The 18,756-nt window shown below is 45.0% G+C and overlaps 1 pseudogene; it reads right to left on the bottom strand.

The window, feature by feature from the left end:
- Positions 1-18,756, bottom strand: part of LOC138528800 (steryl-sulfatase-like) — a 2,216,653-nt pseudogene that overhangs the window by 2,125,271 nt on the left and 72,626 nt on the right.

Genomic DNA, 18,756 nt, shown 5'->3' on the forward strand with positions numbered 1-18,756 from the left:
TCACCTCCGGCACGGGTAGTCCTTCCACAGACGTCCCCCAGACAGGTAACACGAGTATGCTAGGAGGGCCTCCTCCGTCATCCGGCCTTTCCGTTAAGTCCGGCTCCAGGGGTGGTTCACTTATTGGATCCCCCAGCTTCTTGAAGAAGCTGACATTCCGGGTGACGGCAGACCTTCCGTCGGAGGCAGTCACCATACACCCCCTTTACGGCCACAATGTCCAATGGCTCCGGCTCATAGGGGAGGGAGAGCTTTCCATGGGGGTGTCTGTTGCGGATGAGGACTTCGTCTCCCGGCTCCAGGCGCTGCAGGCGAAGACCCCTTTGCAAGTTCTCCTGCTCGATCCTCAACCGCCGGTCCACCTCGACCCGCTGGTTGTTAATCACCCCCAGCTCCCCAACCTCAGGCAGTAGACCCTGCGGGCAGCGCCTGAACAGAGCCTCTGCTGGAGCCACCCCCGGGGATGCATGCGGGGTGGTGCGGTACACCCACAGGAACTGATACAGAGCTCTCTGGACGGACTGTCCCTGCCCTTGTGCGATCCTGAAGGTCTTATTGAGTGTCCGAATTAGCCTTTCGGCATCTCCATTTGCCCTGGGCCACAAAGGAGATACCTTCTGGTGCTGTACCCTGCAGCTCTCCATCAGCTCAGAGAACCGTTCACTCTGGAAAGGCGACCCGTTATCTGAGCACAGTGTGTGGGGGAACCCATGGGCTGCAAACACCTTTTCCACTGCCACCACCATGTGTTCGAAGGCCACAGATTCCACAAACTCCACCTCTGGATACCGTGAGTATTCATCGACGATCACCAGGAAGTGGGTGCCTATGGTCGTCGATCCAAAGTCTGCATGGACCACCTCCCAGCCTCGGGGCATTGCCTCAATGGCAGGTTCTCGCTGTAAGTGAGATGCCGCTTGACACCAGACACAGGCCGCCACAAAGTCGTCGACCTTCCGCTCTAGTTCAGGGAACCAAACCTTCAGCCGCAGCCTGGCCTTGGTCTTTTGTGGCGCCCTGGTGTCTGTGGTGGGCTAGGGTGATCACATCCTTCACCTTGGACTGAGGGACTACTATCCAGTCACCTCTGAGCAGCAGGTCCAACGCCGAGAAGGACAGTTCTTCCTTGACCTTCCACAGCTGCTCTAGCCCCGTCTTGGCCTCCTGAGTCCGCCCTGCCAAGGATTCCAGCACTGACTTCCAGGAGCCCTGCCGCATGGAGTGCTTTAGGATTTGAAAACACTCGTCTTTGCCAGCTGCAGCCTCAAGCTCCAACAGTGGCATTGCGTTAAGCATGGCCGCCTCCACCACCATTCGGATATGATCATCAGCCTACTCCCCCACGCACTCCCGGATGCTGGGAGAGATAGTCCGCTGCATTGTTGGCCCCCGGCCAATACACCAAAGTGACTCCATACTCCAGAAGAGCGAGCATCCACCGCTCGATCCTCGCCGGTGGCTTTGACGATGACCCTGCCAGAATGGGAAGCAGGGGCTTATGGTCAGTCATGACCGTCACCGGGCATCCCAGGACATAGAGCCGGAAGTGTCTGCAGCCCCAGAGAACCGCCAGTGCCTCGTGCTCAATCTGTGAATACCTTTGCTCAGTCTCGGACAGCGCTTTGCTGGCGTAGGCCACTGGCCGGACACCCCCGTCACGATCTATCTGAGTTAGCACGGCGCCCAGGCCAAACGGGCTGGCATCCACGATGATCTCCGATGGTAATGCCGGGTCGAAAAAACGCAATCGTGTCCTCAGCTGTCAGCGTGCCCTTAATGTCCTCGAACGCCGCCTGCTCAAGTGGGTGGCAGATTCCAGTGCCAGGCAGATTCTTTCTTTGTTAGAGCCCTGAGGGGTTCAGACCTGGAGGCGAGGTTTTGAATAAACCGCCCACAGTAAGTGACCATGCCGAGGAAGCTCCTCACATCGGACACCGACTTGGGTGGCTGCGCCTTCTTGATGTCCTAGACCTTCTTAGGGTCCGGCGACACACCTCCCTCCTTGAAGGTCCACCTCAGTCCTTGCAAACACCAAGATATCATCGCTGATGTTCAGCACGCCCTCCAGATCTGCGAGGGCGCCTAGAATGATATTTTGAAAGACTTCCGCTGCCGAGGACACCCCAAAGCTCAGTCTTTTGTGGCGGTATAGTCCCCGGTGAGTGGTGAATATGGTGATGTACCTCGATTCAGGATGGAGGACTACCTGATGATAGCCCGCCCGAAGGTCCAGCTTGGAAAAGAAACGAGCCCCCTGCACCTCCGCAATAATGTCATTGATAGTAGGGGTAAAATGCCTCTCCCTCTTAATGGCCTTGTTGGGCAGCCTCATGTCTACACACATACGGACAGAGTCAGGTTGCTTGGGCTTCCTAGCCACGACAATCGGGGGCACCCAGGGAGTCGGGCCCTCCACCTTCTGAATAATGTCGAGGTTCACAAGGTTATCAAGTTCCTTGTCCACCTGCTCCCGAAGGTGGAACGGCACCCTGCGGTGTTTCAGGGCAATGGGCTGCACAGAATCATCAATATGCAACCTCACTGGGTCACCAGTCATCCGTCCAATTCCATTGAAGAGAGTGGCATACTTATCGAGCAGATCGTTAATGTCCTCGAGGTACACCGAGTAGGCGAAGCTGACAATTCCGAGAGCCTCAGCGGCGGCACAGCTCAACAGGGTGTTATTGCTTACTGGCGTTACGTAGAATCGGGCCTTGAACTGCGAGCACTCATGCTCCACCTTTGCCACAAATGCACCATCCAGTGGGATCGGTTCCAGTCCCCCAAATGCAAATATGTGAGCTTTCAGTGTAAGTAGCTTGGGGGGCGAGTCCATAGCATCATAATGTCCCCCGGCCATCAGATTGACCGATGCTCCAGTGTCTACCAGGACCGGGACTGGCGAGTGATTGACCTACACAACACACCTCGGTTGTCTCCTGTTTTTCCCCCTCAGGATTCCCACACTGGAGACAAAGAAAATGTTCTCTACCTCTTCCTCATCTGCCTCCTCCACCTGGGCATCTTCCTCGCCTTGGTCCACCTGGGCCACATTTGGTGGGCGGTTTTGGCGCTGGAACCCGCACCGAGTCGGGCCTCTCGGCACCATCACGGGCAAGGCTGCCTTGCACACCCTCGAGAAATGGTCAGGCAGTCCGCACCTACCACATGTCCTTCCCGACGCCGGACACTCAGTCGGGTGAGGGAGGTCATATCCACACTTCTGGCAAGATTCACCCGCTCTTCCTGCTCTGTCATGGGGTCCTGCCCCAGGTCTTCTCACTCCTCTACCACCTCACCACATGGCACATGCCTCCTCAGACTTGACTGAGCGGGACCCCGCCTCTATCCTGGCTGCCCGAGCCTCCGCCACCTCATGGCACCGGCGCAGCTCGAGGATGCGGGGCAGGGTGATTCCCGGCTCTCTCAGGACTTGCCTTCTGAGTTTGCCCGAGGAGCACACCTGGGTCAGCATAGTTCGTATCATGTCCTCTGCGTCTCCCCACGCACATGCTAGCGAGAGACGACGCAGGCATCCATAAAAAGTGTCCAGCGTTTCATCTTCCTTCTGTTTGGCCGACGCCATTACAAATCTTTCCTAGTCCGAGTTGGCAAGAGGCAGAAGGTGAGCCTGGAGGGCAGTCTTTGCTGCATCATAGGAGCCATCTCCTGGTGGAAGCGACTCAAAAATCTCCTTGACGGAAGGCCCCGCCGAAGACAGCATAGTTGCCACCCTGCTGTCATCATCCGTCACCTGTGCGGCCCTAAAGTACATATCAAGGCAGTCAACCCACCTCTTCCATCTGGGCCCATTGATGGATGGTGGGCCCGATACGTCGAACTCAGCGATGGGCTGCAGGGCCACATGGGCTCGTGCTTGGGCCATGATTGGACGTCCTTGCTGAGCAATCGGCTGTACCACCGGCGGCGCCTGAGGCAAAAGAGCTTGACCACCTACTTGGGCTTGAGGGAGTTGCTGTGGAGCAGCCACCTGTGGGGGCACTGGAGGCACTGGAGCCTGACCCCCTGCTGGAGCTAGAGGGACCTGTTGTTGAGCTGCTGCTTGTCCGCCGTCCTGGGGAAGCTGTTGGACTGCTGGGAGCCCACTGTCTTGATCTCCAGCCCCACTCATGGGTTTGAGCGCACAGGCAGCCCCACCTTGGACCTTGGGGGCCGCAACTCAATCACCCACCACCACTGCACAGTGCTGATGCCCCACCCAGGCAAATGAAAAGTCCAACCTGGGGGAAGATGATGATAGATCAATGTCTCTCTCTCCAGACTGCCTCATGTGCACACACAGCAATAGGACATAAAGAACTAGAAGAAGAAGAAAATGGAGGATCCACTGCTGCAGCAGTCTCCACTGATGATGAAGGGGATGAAGAGAATGAACTCTCCAGCCTGATGATGAAGGGGATGAAGAAGTAACCAGAACCCCAGCTTCAGCAGCACCTCTTGGGTACAGTAGTTCCAAAAATTGAGCCAAGAAAAGAGATCTGGGCCATGCAGGCCCAGCCATTGTAGCCCCTCCCCTTGCTTACACTCGACGTAGGAGACCCAGGATTTGAAAAAAAAATCAAAAATCAGGCATAGACATGCACATATAACTGCCTTCTAGCAGTGTGTCCAAAACTTAGGCCTGGATGCCACTCACCGCCCAAACCGGAGCTCAGTGAAGTGCCAAGGCCTCATGTACAAAATGGCCGCCAGCCACGTGTGTGATGCACAGCCTACGGCACGAAACAAAATGCCGTTTGATTCCGTTCTAGGGAGAAAAATTGCAAATTTCGTCACCGCCGGGCCCAGGCATCATCCCCCACTCGTCGCCACTGTTGGGGGTTTGTCCCAACCCCCGTGCGATGCTCGTAAGCCCCGCCACTCATAAGGACCACACAACACACGTCCTTATGGTTCGGGCTTCCCGGTCGCTCTGATGCATCCGGGATGCCCCCTTTATTTATACTGCACGCAGCGGCGTGAAACATTACGCCGCTGCATGTGTGTCCCATCACGGGGCAGCGCCACACTGATGATAAACACAGTGGGCCTCATTACGAGGTATGCCGGTAGCCATGCCGCTATTGGCGGCATGGTTGCCGGCAAAACCGCATCCGTGTCCTCGGAATGAGGACTTACCGGACCATTCCGAGTTCGGATGGCCCGGTAATTCCTCACTCGAGGACACGGGCACGGTTCATCCCCATTCCCATTTCAGCCCCCATAGGGCTGAATGGGAATGGGAGAGGGAGTAAACAACGGGCCATTACGAGATGGCCCGTTGTTTGCTCCCTCTTCCCCTCGCAGGACCCGGTATGCACGCCTGGCTTTCCCAGGCGTGCTTAACGTGTCCTGCGAGGGGACCTCGTAATGTGGCGGAACGGGTTGAACGGCGCCGCAGCCTTTTACGGCGCCATTTAACCCGTTCCGCCGGGGTCGTAATGAGGCCCAGTGACTAAAATCATGACTTTTTCTCAGAAGATATGGTATTTTTGATGAGGGAAAGCAGACATTTATCTCTTAAAATTATAGGAGTGATGCAGATATATCTATATTCTAAATAAACAAATATAAATCTAAGCTAATGAATAATTGGACCTCTCCAACAGTTTCCTAGTTGGCTGGGAGATGGAGAATAAAATGTTGAGGGATTACTATAAAAAAGATTGAAATAGCTATAAAACCATCACGTTTTTCAATCTCATATATATTAGGATTTGAATGCACGCAGACACGCCAAATATATTAAATGAGAGGAATAATAGCTTTACTATTGTAACAGAGTGTGCCCAGTGGGTAACACAAGACAAGACTGTCTCAATATCAATTAAAGATGTTGTTACATTTTATCCAAGGGTTTAGGTAAGGCAAGTGTAGGGGATAACTCAAAAGAGCAAGAGTCGCAATAAAGAACTCAAACTTAGCTTGCTTCAGCAGGATCCTCTCTCCTCTCTAAAACCTCTGGGCTATTCGTGACAGTGTTTCAAGGAAAGTCAAAGTATATTACAAAGTTTCTTTGTAAATACCATATTTTGGCCTTGCTCTCATCCAGCTCAAATGTCAAATCGATAACCCTGGTCTTTGGTTTGCAGGTTTTGCGGGGCACCCCAATCCTGGTGTTGAATGAGGACGGTGCTGAGGCCTTCATGGTCAACACGTCTTGGGCATGGGGAAAAGAAAGAGGAATTCCTCCAGATGATCCTGGATGTGGTAGTACCCATTTGGCTCAGGCCTTTTTGTCACTGGTCTCAAAGCCAACCTCAGATGGCCCCAAATACGCTGGGTAACTCTGTGTTCTGGAATCATGGCACCCGGGTGACCCTCTTTATCACCTCCCCCTATGAAACACTTTCTGGCCCCAAGTGAGATTACCAACTGGAACAACCTTATTCAGTTCTCTCTTTCTAGATGACGTACCCGATCCCCACCACCTTCTAAGATAATGTGATTAGGTCATACTCTTTGGCTTTCAGGGTTTCCATCTACCTTGCCATTTTCCCAACACTGCCTTAGTGGTGGGAAACTGGGGTGGTCTAGAGATCACCCTTGTACCTGAACAACCCACTATCGGTTCCCAAGGTTAGTTAGCCGACTACATTACCTGTGAACATCCTATCCCGCCTACTATATAAGTTACAAACCATTCAATTTAGGAGACATTAATATGCTGCAGAGGGGAGGTAGATGCTATTTCGTTGTCTGTTTGGGACACTTCGGGCAATCCCTCCTTTGGGACACTAAGAGGTTGTAATGTTGTTTCCTTAAAGGAAAAGCTTTAGGGCAGAATGGGGGTCGGGAACATGGTTGCACCGGCACCGTTTATAACGGTGCCGGTGCAATCATGAGTTCTGCTTGTGGTTGCCCGTATACATGCCTGGTCAGACGAGGCATGCAGTCCGGCACCGGCGAGCAGAACTGGTAGTGTGGTGGAGAGGTACAACCGCACCGGTAGCACTACTTGCGCCGTTGTTGCCTTTCCGCCACACTCATAATGAGGCCCAATGCCTATCTTACTCTAGAGTTAAGCAAGGAGTAAAGAGACCAATGGTATTGCTTAAGGGTCCAATTTAAAGACGCTTAACTTATCACTTGGTTACCATATCTTACATTGCACACTTGACCCCAGCATAGAAAGAGCTCTTAGCATGAATAACATATTTGGGAAGGGTATTGGGTACTGCGATCTCTATAGACTAAAAGAAAGGTATTAGTTTAGGAGCAGCATTTGAGCACTCACTGCTCTCTTAAATATCCGGGGTTGATTTTCCGTGCAGTTAGTTGGCATGGTTGGTGACATGAATCCAATGTTTTTGGAGATAAATATTGTCCGAAGTTTAAGACATTATAGTGTAGCTCTTTCACTTGATCTTCAGATGCTGAACCCGGGTTTGGCAGTGAGTAGAAGAGGGCAACCCTCCACATAAATGTAGGTAAACTAATGGTGCACATTGCTTCACAAATGTTGCACAACTTAACATAATACTGAAATAAAGGAAGAATCAAACCTGCACACTTCTTTGCACTTTCAATTGTCTAAACACCCAACAGCTGTGGTAGCTAAACTCCTATAGCTTGCAATTCCCTTAGCATTCTCATATTACACACACACACACACACCACCGCACCACAGACACATAGATCTGTGCAGTAACGTCCCCATGACTCACGAGAACTGCACAGTTACACTCTCATGACACACTCAGATACAACTTCTTGTGCAACTAGCGGGAATCCATGCAACTTTCCACTTGAGCCATTGGGATGGTACCCAGTCAATATATCTAAACATTTACAGAGTGGTACATTTCAGAGTGGACCATAATACCGAAAGACATCGCAAACATTAATTAAATAAATAAAGGGTATGGGGTAAAAAATAGGGGGATTTGGTGGAACCCCAAAAAAAATAATAAAAGTGGTGTTTTCGGTATGTTTTCCACGATAAACTTTACCACTCTGTAATTGTGGTCGGTAAAATCACATATAACCCATTGGGACACATTCAGGGTTCACCATGATGTCATCTTATATTTTATTCATTTAAAAGAGGGCTAGGGGAAACAACATGGGTGAGAGAACTGTACCTACACAGTGGAATATATATTTTTTTTGTTATTAAAATGTTTTGTTTGATTTTACAAACTTTTCATTTATACTTCTCTCTCAATTTCATACAGAGCAATTATGATAATAAACCAGTTCATTTCATTCGGCCAATGAAGTCTCTTTTATAATCTCCATCCAAAATTTAAATACTGTAATAATGATCCATTGTTCCTTTCCTTGTAGCAAATGCGCCCATCTTTCTTCTGTCGTCATTGGTTTTTTCGAAATCATGTAGAAGTCTCTGTACAGTTCTCTTTTTTCTTTCAGCGCTGAGCAAATCATAATCAGGTGAAATAAGGTTTCTATTACTTCCGCTTCTTCACAAAATCGACAGACAGGGGATACGTTGGCTGTTTTATTAATCATTGATAAATAGTCTCGAGTTGGTAGTATATTGAATCGAAACCGCAGAAATAGATCACGAATCTTGGTATCTGGAAATTGGTTTAAATATTGAGGTAATTCGTTGAGTGTTCTTGCCTCAGTTCCATATTTAAGGTAGCGTTTATAACTTGTTTGGAGATCTATTGTTTTTATCCAATCGTTAGTTTTTAATTTTCGCTTCGCCTGCTGTGGTCTTTTTGTCAACATTTCATCTGTGATTTCTTCTATCTGCATTTTCCTTTTAATCTCTGAAGTCCATTTTGAAAGAGCTGAGACTTTGAAGGCTTGTTCCTTTCCTTTTAGTATTTCCAATGATGGTATCTTATCATCAGAGATTATTTTTCTATACAGGTCCATCTGCTTCCATAATACTATGGATTGAATGGACTGTAGACCCAATTCAAATCGGATTCTAACTATTGGAAATGATTTTGGAAGAGCTAGCGTCTTCCGCCAATATATTCCTTCGAGGTAAGACCAATTGATTGCCTCCTGGTTGACTAAGGTTTCACTTGCATAGGTTAATAGCAGAATTACCTTTTGTTTATATAACAAGGTTGTTGCTTTTGCCGAGTATGTTCCATATTTCATATGAAAGAACCGCCCTTGTCTTGCCAAGGATCTGGCCTTCCCTTCGATGTGTTTATTCCATTCTTTTTCGTTCTTTGAGGGGTTGATCAAAGCACCCAAATATTTTATTGTCTTTATTGTATTAATTTCTTGGCTTTCTAGCATGAATTTTGTGGTGTGTTGAATTTTGCTCCTCTGTGTTGAGAGTTTCATAACTTTTGTTTTGGAAGTATTGATTTGTAAGTCATTTTCCAACATATATTCTTGTGCTTTGCCCAGGGTTTGTTGTAATCCTTTCGCAGTTTTATCAAGAATGATGATGTCATAAGCATAAATTAGCGTTTGTATTGGTTCACTGTTAATCTTAAGTGGATTTGCTTTAGTATTTTGTATTTTATCTCCAAAATCATTGGTATAGAAGTTGTATAAGCATGCTGCTAAAGGGCATCCTTGCTTCAGCCCATTCCAGGTGGGAATGGATTCAGTGACCATACCATTGGTTGTTAAGCGTACTTGAACAGATGTATTTGAATGCAGTTGTTTTATTGGGTTTAGAATACAGGAAGGACAACCCCATGAAGTTAATTTGATCCAAAGTTTATGCCTGTTTACGGAATCAAACGCCATCTTTAAGTCTATGAAGAGAGCATAGATTTGTTGGTTTCTGGCAATTGCTTCTGATTTTACAATATTCTATAACAAAAGGTTTACATTGGTTCCAATTTTGGTGACAAAGTCTGTTTGTCTTTTTGCTTGTTTATCATTACTAGCTGCCCAGTTGTTAAGGTTTTCTTGGAGATAACCTGCAAAAAGCTTTCCCAGGGGATCTAGGAGGGCTATTGGTCTATAATTACCCGGATTCTTTCGATCACCTGCTTTGAAGATCAGGATCAAAATGGCAATTGTCCAGGTGTGTGGAATCTCCCTTGTCTTTTCCATGAGTTGGAGCAGGTAAAGAAGAAACTTTGCCCATATTTCCGGCGCTGCCTTGAGCGTTGTGTTTGACAGGCCATCTGGGCCTGGTGCTCGGGATGGATTTCGGGCCTTGATGGTGTTTATGACATATTCTTCGTCCCAATTAAGGTTCCACGGGGACGCATCCTTTTCGGTATCTTTGATCAAATTCTGTGAATTGTTCTTATACAATCCTGTAAAATGCTTGACCCATATGTTGGCCTCTACTTCTTGGATCATTGTTTGTTGTTTTGACACATCATTCATCATTGACCATAGATATCTCGTGTTTTTCATTTGTAGTGCCGCAAGAATTGATTCAGCGTCCTTTTGTTTTATCATTGCCTTATTTGTTTTTAGAAAATTGGAGTATTTTTGTTTTTCTTTTTTAATTTGATTTTTGTAATTAGGTTCTTTCTTTTTTTTCAATTGTCGCAATCTTTTTTGATGTTGCTGTTTCTTTTGTTTAATTTCTATTTGTATTGATGGTTATAAATGTGTTTTGATGTATACTTGGGCCTTAAGTTGGCATGTTTATATTTTTCTAGTATCCATCCATAGTTCAGTTTTGAATGATCTTTAAGAGGCGCCTTTTCCATAGAAGAAAGTATTTCAGATACTTGATGTTGCTGGATTCGAAGTTTATTCAGCCCATTGGTCACTTCGAGTGCTGGTAAATGTAAACGATCAGCTTTTGTTCTCTTAGCGATCCATGTGATTGATATTTGATGGTGATCACTTGCAGTGTGTGGTATGTTGTTAGTCGAGATTATTAATTTCTGTAAACTCTCTGAAATTAATATATAATCAATGATTGAGGTGGAGTTTTCATATGTCCAAGTCGGGTAAGGTAAGCCTTTGTCATTCGTAGATTGATCACATAAAGTAATATTACAAATTCTCATTTCTTTCATCCATTTTCTTGCTCGACTCGACATTTTTTGGATGTTACTATTGGCTCCTTCTTTGTTAAATAGATGTATATTAAGATCTCCTACAATGATAAATTCACTACCGCTATTAGAGAGGACGATAAGGTCAATTTCGTCACATATCGAATCTATTAGTTTGTTGTTGCTAATAGCTGTCGGGTTCCAATAGATATTAAATACTGATATACACCCGGAATCCATACACTGGGTCAGCTTGTTGTCATTATAACTAGGCATGTTAATGGTGATATATTGAGCCCATAGATGGATGTTCTTTCTAGCTATTATTGACCATGTAGGAATGTTTTTCATTAATATCATCATTCCTGATGCAGGCCTACCTAGAGTCGAAGTTATTGCAGGATTCATCCAAGTTATATATCCCTCACATAGGACCTCTTCTGTCAACCAGGTTTCTTGAAGACAGATTATTTTCGATTCTGCAAGAGTTATTTAAGTATCTTCAAGGAGATGTTTATGTCCTCTCGTATTCCATGTGGTTAAGGATATTTCATTTGGCTGGACTTCTTTCTCTTTTGGTTGTTATAAGTATGTTTTCCTTCTCTCTTGGCTTTGATTTACTCTTCTAAATTCAAATCTTAATATTGTAGTACGTGTAGACTCTTGCCAATTTTTACCTCTGTTTGTTTCATCCCTTTTTTTATTGTTTTGATTTTGGTCCGAAAGCACTATATTCTTGGATTTTTTTTCCGCCATGCTTCTCGTTACAAAGATTTCTTCTGTTTTAAATCCTAGTTTTCCTAGTTGACGATTTGTCACTAGGAGACGTTGCATGGTCTCTTCAGAGTAAAAATCAATATGAGCTTCTTCCATGTGATTTTTATTTGGAAAAATGATTACTTCAATATCGTCAGATCCAATCGACTTCAGTTGGGGTATAGCTTTGAATAGATGCAGAGTATTGGATCTGTTGAGCATCACTGGTGCTTCTGTGCTTGTTGTCATTTGAAACAATGCTATTCTGTAGGCGTGCATGGTGCTCAGTGGGTTGTGAAATTTTGGTCTCGTAATGGGTGGGCTTCCACAGAAGACAGATCTTTCATTTTCTCTTACTCTATCTTGCACTGCTGAAGATGACCAAATTTCCTCATTCGATACCAATGAGTATGTGAGAGAGATGTTGTTTATCTGCTCATCAGAGCATTGCGTATTTATTGAACTTTCCGTAGTTGTATCATAGCATTCATCTATGATTATTAATGCCTCATCTTGTGAGTTTGTAGAGATTGTATTGCTTTCCGTCGATTCATCAGTTATCAATATCTCTAGTGTTGGTAACTGATTTTTTTGCATATTTGTTGTATCCTGATTAATTTCTGCTATTAACTCGTCCAATGGTTCAGGCAGGATTTGACTGACTTTTTGAGGTTTTGTTCTCAGTATATTAATTAGTGGCAAGTCGAATTCCGTCCCTGTTGTGCCATGTTCTTGGTAGCATCTTGTTGCTTAGTTGGCTGAGTCTTTTCGCCTAACAATTTTTGTACTGTTTGCATTTTTCTAAGGAATGCACGGGAACCTGTTTGCGTTTTCTTAATAGCATTTTTGTGCATTGGTTTGTTCAAAGAATCTTGATCTACAGTTCCTCAATTGGCTAAGTCGAAGATGTCGAAAGGTGTGCACATCGGTGGTTCGTTAGTGCCCGGGATTGTCGGGATTTGAAGATTACATACTTCAATAGGAAATGTTTGCATTTCATGTTGCGTTGTTTGGTCAGTGTTCATGACTTTGGCATCAATTTTTTCCTCAGTTTGTGTTTCTTTAGTAAGAAATTGTAGTTGGGACGGCGTGTGTAGATGTTATTTCGCTTTGTCATCTATCAATTCTTTTGTTATTGTTGACACAGTTTCTATTAAATTCACTTTGTCTATGCGATCTACTCTTGCCATGTCCGCTAACCGTGTTTGCCACATCCTGGATGTTTCAGCTTCAAATTTCAATCTTTCTTGTATGGTATTTGTAAAGGTTTCAAACTGGGTTTGTTTAGTCATGATCATAATGAGAAGAGTTTCTTGATATTTTGTTGCATCAACCATTTATTCCTGGATTTTTAGAAATGGAATCATTGAATTTGACAAAACTGCTACCAAGGTGTTTTGCAAATCTAGCATTGTAGTAGGCAGTCTATATGGAGATTTAGATGAATTCCTCAAAGATTCATCTTTCATACTTATGGATTGAGATTCAGGATCCTCTGTTGTTTGATTCTTTGGAAGGTTGTGGGATATTTCCAGAGGTGTTTTTAACGGGATCTGATTTCCTTTAGGTACAATCGGCATTGAAGAATCTGTTTGATTTGAGCTGGTGTGAGGACTCCATTAAAAACTTCAGTTCTTTTTTCCTGGGAGTTCATTATTGCATCTATCTCTGTAATGTCGAGCGACAGCCGTGCTACCCGGATAGGCAAAGATTTTGTATAGTCATCGTTAATGGAGTCAGTAGGATAGTATGTTGAGTGCCACTGTTGTTTGGCTATCCTGGCTCTCTCTTGCAATGATGGTGTAAGAGAGATATCTTCAGATTTTGCTTTTTGTAGTTTTTTGCTTGTGGTTTTGCTTTGACCCGGTATCAGCGAAACATGTGTACAAGCATCGAATGGTAAATTGTCCTGATGTGCTTTCCCTGTAATTGGTTATTGAGTTATCAAGCTTCTGGTTTTAAGCGATTTGTTGGATGCCTCTATCGGAATTGGGGTCATGCTGCTCTCCCTATTGGTCATTTGGGGTACAATTTCAGTTGATAACTCATTTGTCAGTTCTAATGTACTTCTAAGTGAGTTAGGGTCTTGGTGTGCCATATTACAGTCTGTTGACAACATTGCCTTGGTTCGGTGTTCGCCCAATTTGTCTTTTATCTCTTGTTTTTGCATGAGACTTTCGTTAGTTTTATGTGATCCGCTCCTCACATTTTTGAGTTTAGTGGTTGTCATAGATTTTCCATACAAATTAATTTTATTAACCAGGGCTACAGATTCTTCTAATTTCTCTTGTAGTCTTGTACAAGGTTTGGACGGTTCCATTTGGGGCTGTATATTATATAATATATAAACAAGCACTTAAAGATTAACTATGTGTCTTTGTGCTTTTGATTTTACTTATGAGCACTTACCAATTGTTTCAGCCGACTCCAGCCGTAAACAGCAGTTAACATTGTGCCCTTTTCTCCACGCAGGCCTCATCGCCGCAAGGGCCGCGCTGTCTTGATTTTATGCAGCACTTCCTGAGGGTGTGTCACAGTATCACGTGACAGATGTCACGTGGCCAATAGAATAAGCGGCCCGCTCGCGTCAACTGCTGTCAGATCCAGCTGGCAGTCTTACGCGAATTGGAGTGGGTCCGTGGATCAAATGATGGTAGGTTCTTCAAAGTGTAAATGGAAATCACTGCAACAGTAGAGAGCCGAGCAGCAGTTAACAGCGCGCCCTTTTCTCCATGCGGGCTTCTTGCCGCAAGGGCCGCGATGTCCTGCTTTTAAGCAGCACATCCTGGGGGTGTGTTGCAGTATCACGTGACGCATGTCACGTGGCCAATACAATAAGCGGCCCGCTCGCGTCAACTGCTGTCAGCTCCAGCTGGCAGTCTTACGCGAATTGGAGCGGGTCCGTGGATCAAATGATGGTAAGTTCTTCAAAGTGTAAATGGAAATCACTGCAACAGTAGACAGCCGAACAGCAGTTTACAGCGCGCCCTTTTCTCCACACGAGCTTCTCGTGGAATAATACAATACTGTGATAGAGGTATATATAGCTTACCTATAATTATTACAGTTGGAAACATAACATTGACAATCGGCTTTGTATAAATGCATTAAAACCCAAAGTTTTGGCCTTGGTTCTAGTATCCCCAGTTCCATCCCTTTCAACTGGCCTAGTTCTATGGTCACAGCTTCCTCCCCTATCTCTGAAGCCACGAATGTGTGTTTCATCTTCAACGATAACAGAGCCTTCAGGAAACAGGTTCGAGAAGTAGAGCTTGCCATTTCCACCTGAACATGGTAAGATGGTTCCTGCTGTTGCCTAAATTGCACACAAGGTCCAGGTTACCAGAGATATGGTTCTGGCAAGAATGGACTATTGTAATAGAATGTACACAGGCCTTTCCACGAACAAAATGTACCCTTTTGCAGCTAAAGCTGGCCAACATATCCTGAGATTGAAAACCATTAACAATAGCAGTGCTGCACTTAAAGCCTTCCATTGGTATTCCTAGAAAGAGAGGAAATACGTCAAACACTTCAGAGTCACTCTAAGGGCCATTATGGGTGGTGGTTCCTCATACCTCAACCCCTATATCAAGTTGTAGAACCCACGTGTAAGCCAAAACTAAGTATCATTAAGAAAAAATAGACTTATTCAGCAGTTCATCAGTTCCGGTGGTGTCTCTCTCTGGAACAATCTTCATATGCATATATATATAGGGAAGATAACCATATAGAATTCAGGCAGCTACTAAAAATCCATCTTTTCAGACCCCCCATTAAGGATTTCTGGGCCTCTGTAGTGCTTCCAACATGTCCTCTGCCTTCCACCCAAACTTTTACAAACGGAGATTCCCCTGTTCTGGTTGGGGCTGGGTTTGGCTTTTCATGCACTTTCAAATGCGCTTACTTTTGTAAATGCTGCAGTTACCAGGACTTAGCAGGCTAGCTCATTGTACTTCTCCCATTACTTTCCCCTTGGCACTTTTACTTCGCTGAATGTTCCAAGAATTCCGAAGACCTTTATCTTCTAACACACGCTATAACCCTTCCTCTTGGGGTCCCTCAAAGCAATCCTCCATTGCACTAGATGCATTATAAATAACCAATATATCAATAATTGAATGGCAACAGGCATATATACATTGATGAAGAAAACGTAGGCTGATGCTTTTTATACATAAGGCAATATTATAAAAAAATTAGCACCTGGCAAAGGGAGGGGGCATGTGACCTCCCAGCCAATCAGGAAGTTTGTTATAACTCATGGTATTGGCAACATTTCGAGCATCCTCAGAAGCTGGATGTCACCATCTTGCCTGCCAGGCAACATTAAGTCCTCCTGCACACCCTTCACCCTGCACCCAACTTAAACATACTTTGCCCACTTCCCCCACCCCAACTGCCCACTTACCTGCTGCTGCCTCGTCCTGCACTAGCAAAATAGAGAGGTGATGGCTGGAATGTTTAGAATTCATCTTAAACCTTTGGCTATTGCTCTAGGCAACCCTCCAGACCATCATTCTTCAACTGCTAAGCCATTACTGAAAGGGAAACTGCCATATGCAAATCAGGCTTGGACCCACCCCCAAATGGGCAGTACAGCCCAAACTGCTAGGTCACATCCCTTCTGCATGAGGCCACAAGCAACCCCAGACATGTTTCAGCCTCATTGGGCCTCATCCGGGAGTTGTAGCTCCGGTCACTAGGCCGAGCAGGCACAGGGCCATGTCTGGCCATGCCTGTCCCACTCGGTGTGACGAAGCAAAACAAAGGGATGATGGCTGGAAGGTTTAGAATTAATCTTAAACATCTGGGAAAGCAGGAACACTCACTGTTCTAGCTCTTCACCACCATTGCAATAGAGGCCAGGGAAAGGGATAAGGAACAATATGTAGTTGCCTTCTCCCTTTGTCTATGGCAGCCATTTTGTTTTGTAGGTTTTTAAGTGGAGAAACAGCAACCTATTAGCACCATAGAAAGCATGCTAGGATGCTCCGTGAGAGGTCAGGTAAAGGCCTCAGGCCAACGTTAAGGCCTCTGCTTCGCTCTGACCTATAACTCTGTCCCCAGACCATTACCTGACCAGTAATGCCCTCTCATGTTGGATTATATTGTTTGTATATCATTTTGCACAACGTCTTGAATTAATTGAGCATATATAAGAATAAGGAGGTGGAGTGTTACATTATGTTATGTTTGTTATGTTACTGATACCATGCACTGCTACCATTTGCACGGTCTCCATGTGCTCTGGTGGATTTGAAACAGAGTGTTTGGTGGATTAGGTTAATACGGAGAAAGGGAAAATGTAAACTAGCTTTGCTGCTGTGTTTATGTGTGCATCTGAGAGGTGCTCAGGTATGATGTGTGGGTCTTTTTTCTCAGTGGTCCTTGTTAAGGGCATAGAGGCGTCCCAATGGAAGCCTCGCGTGCCAATGATGCTAGGATGCATTGGCTTGAGGGGTGGTATGTAAGTTGATTGTAAAGATGCAGAGCTCTGCTGAATGTTGTGGGCAGGGAGAGGAGGGGGGATAAAAGAGGGATCACGAATGTAGAGTCACATTAAATAAAGCATTTCTTTAGAACAGCCCTCATAATAATAATAATTTAGCTACGAACCCTCAGGCATCTGAGCACCACCCATGGTGTGTGATGCTCATTTATCGACCTCGGAAGAATGGAAGGCAGAGTTTGGCCCTGCCGGGATTCGAACCTGCGACACAGATGTCAAATCACAGATGTCAAAGCAAGCGCTCTACTCGCTGTGCTATCGGACCTCATATTAAAAAGAGGATAAAAAACGGGGTTCTCACACATAAATCAGCAATATATGTATTTAACAGAATAGCTTAGTTATGTAGAACACACATTACTAAGTACACAACTAGAATAATAAAAGACTAGAACAAGTAGATGAAATGAAAGAACGAACAGAATAATCAAAGCTTCCAGGTATCATCGTATTCTTGTCAACAAGCAAATCGTGCCATTGATCTAGTTAAGTGTCTCATCCAATTACTGTTTATTAAAGAACACAGCATGGTCTTTTTCCAGGAAAGCAGTTCAGAGTACCCGCTGACAGTAGCTTTTTATCATAAACAAGTGGTGACGTGGCACATTAAAACCCCTTAGTCTGGCATAACACTTCCCACTAAGAAGATTCTGAGAAGTTGTGCGTTTTTCCAATGAGATGTGACAATTGTAACCGCTACAGATAGTAACAACCTCGTCACGGTCTGCTGTGATGTTCCTAATAAATTCGGAAGCATTACCTAGTCCACCATTATTATGCGCCAAGTGAAAGATATGTCACTATATCATATGGAACATATCAACCATATTACGTGCCAACATTTTGGGGAATTGTTGCATGAGAAAAGCATATGCTGTAGGGAGCCAACATCTTGATTGCAAAACTAGCATTTGTCATCAATTAGTAACTTGTCTAATTACGGTAGGGACCAGAGGATCCTCGGACCAAGAAAATAATAGTCTGAGTAAATGTAGCAGAGTTGGGCATTGTTAGCCAGCCAACCTTTTTAGACTGATGTCAGTGTCTCTGCCTGAAGTTTCTTATCAAATGTACTGTTCTTACATGGTTTTAGTTTTACAGGAGTAAGGGGATTGGATTGTCAACAGATTTTATACCACTGTTCAGCTCTCAAACTTTGCCAATTGTTTTCTGGGGAATCGTGGTTATCTTGCCCTTGAAGTGTAAGGAATAAAGCCCCTTCTTCAAAGCTTTGCATAGTTTTGCATAAATGAGACATATAAATGATTTAACAAAGCAACCTGCTGAACAGTGATAAACAAACAAAATGCATTGATTAAGTCAAGGGGCGACGTGACATCTGATCAGCGAGCCATCTACAGTTGTTCCTGTGTTATGTCAATTTGAGGCCTGCCTAGACTTAGTTCGTGCTTAGGACCACCCCAGATCTTGGCTCTTTATGTGTCATAGAAGAGAAAAGTAAAGCTGCCATGTCATAGGGTTTGAGCATGCAGACAAGCTTTTGATTTCAGTTCTTTTGATAATTCGCAGGCAACCCTAAGGTATCAAAATGCAAATTCAAGGACAAAATTGACAATAATT

This window comes from Ambystoma mexicanum, chromosome 7q (genome assembly GCF_040938575.1).
Source record: "Ambystoma mexicanum isolate Mex_15411 chromosome 7q, UKY_AmexF1_1, whole genome shotgun sequence".
Lineage (NCBI taxonomy): Eukaryota > Metazoa > Chordata > Amphibia > Caudata > Ambystomatidae > Ambystoma > Ambystoma mexicanum.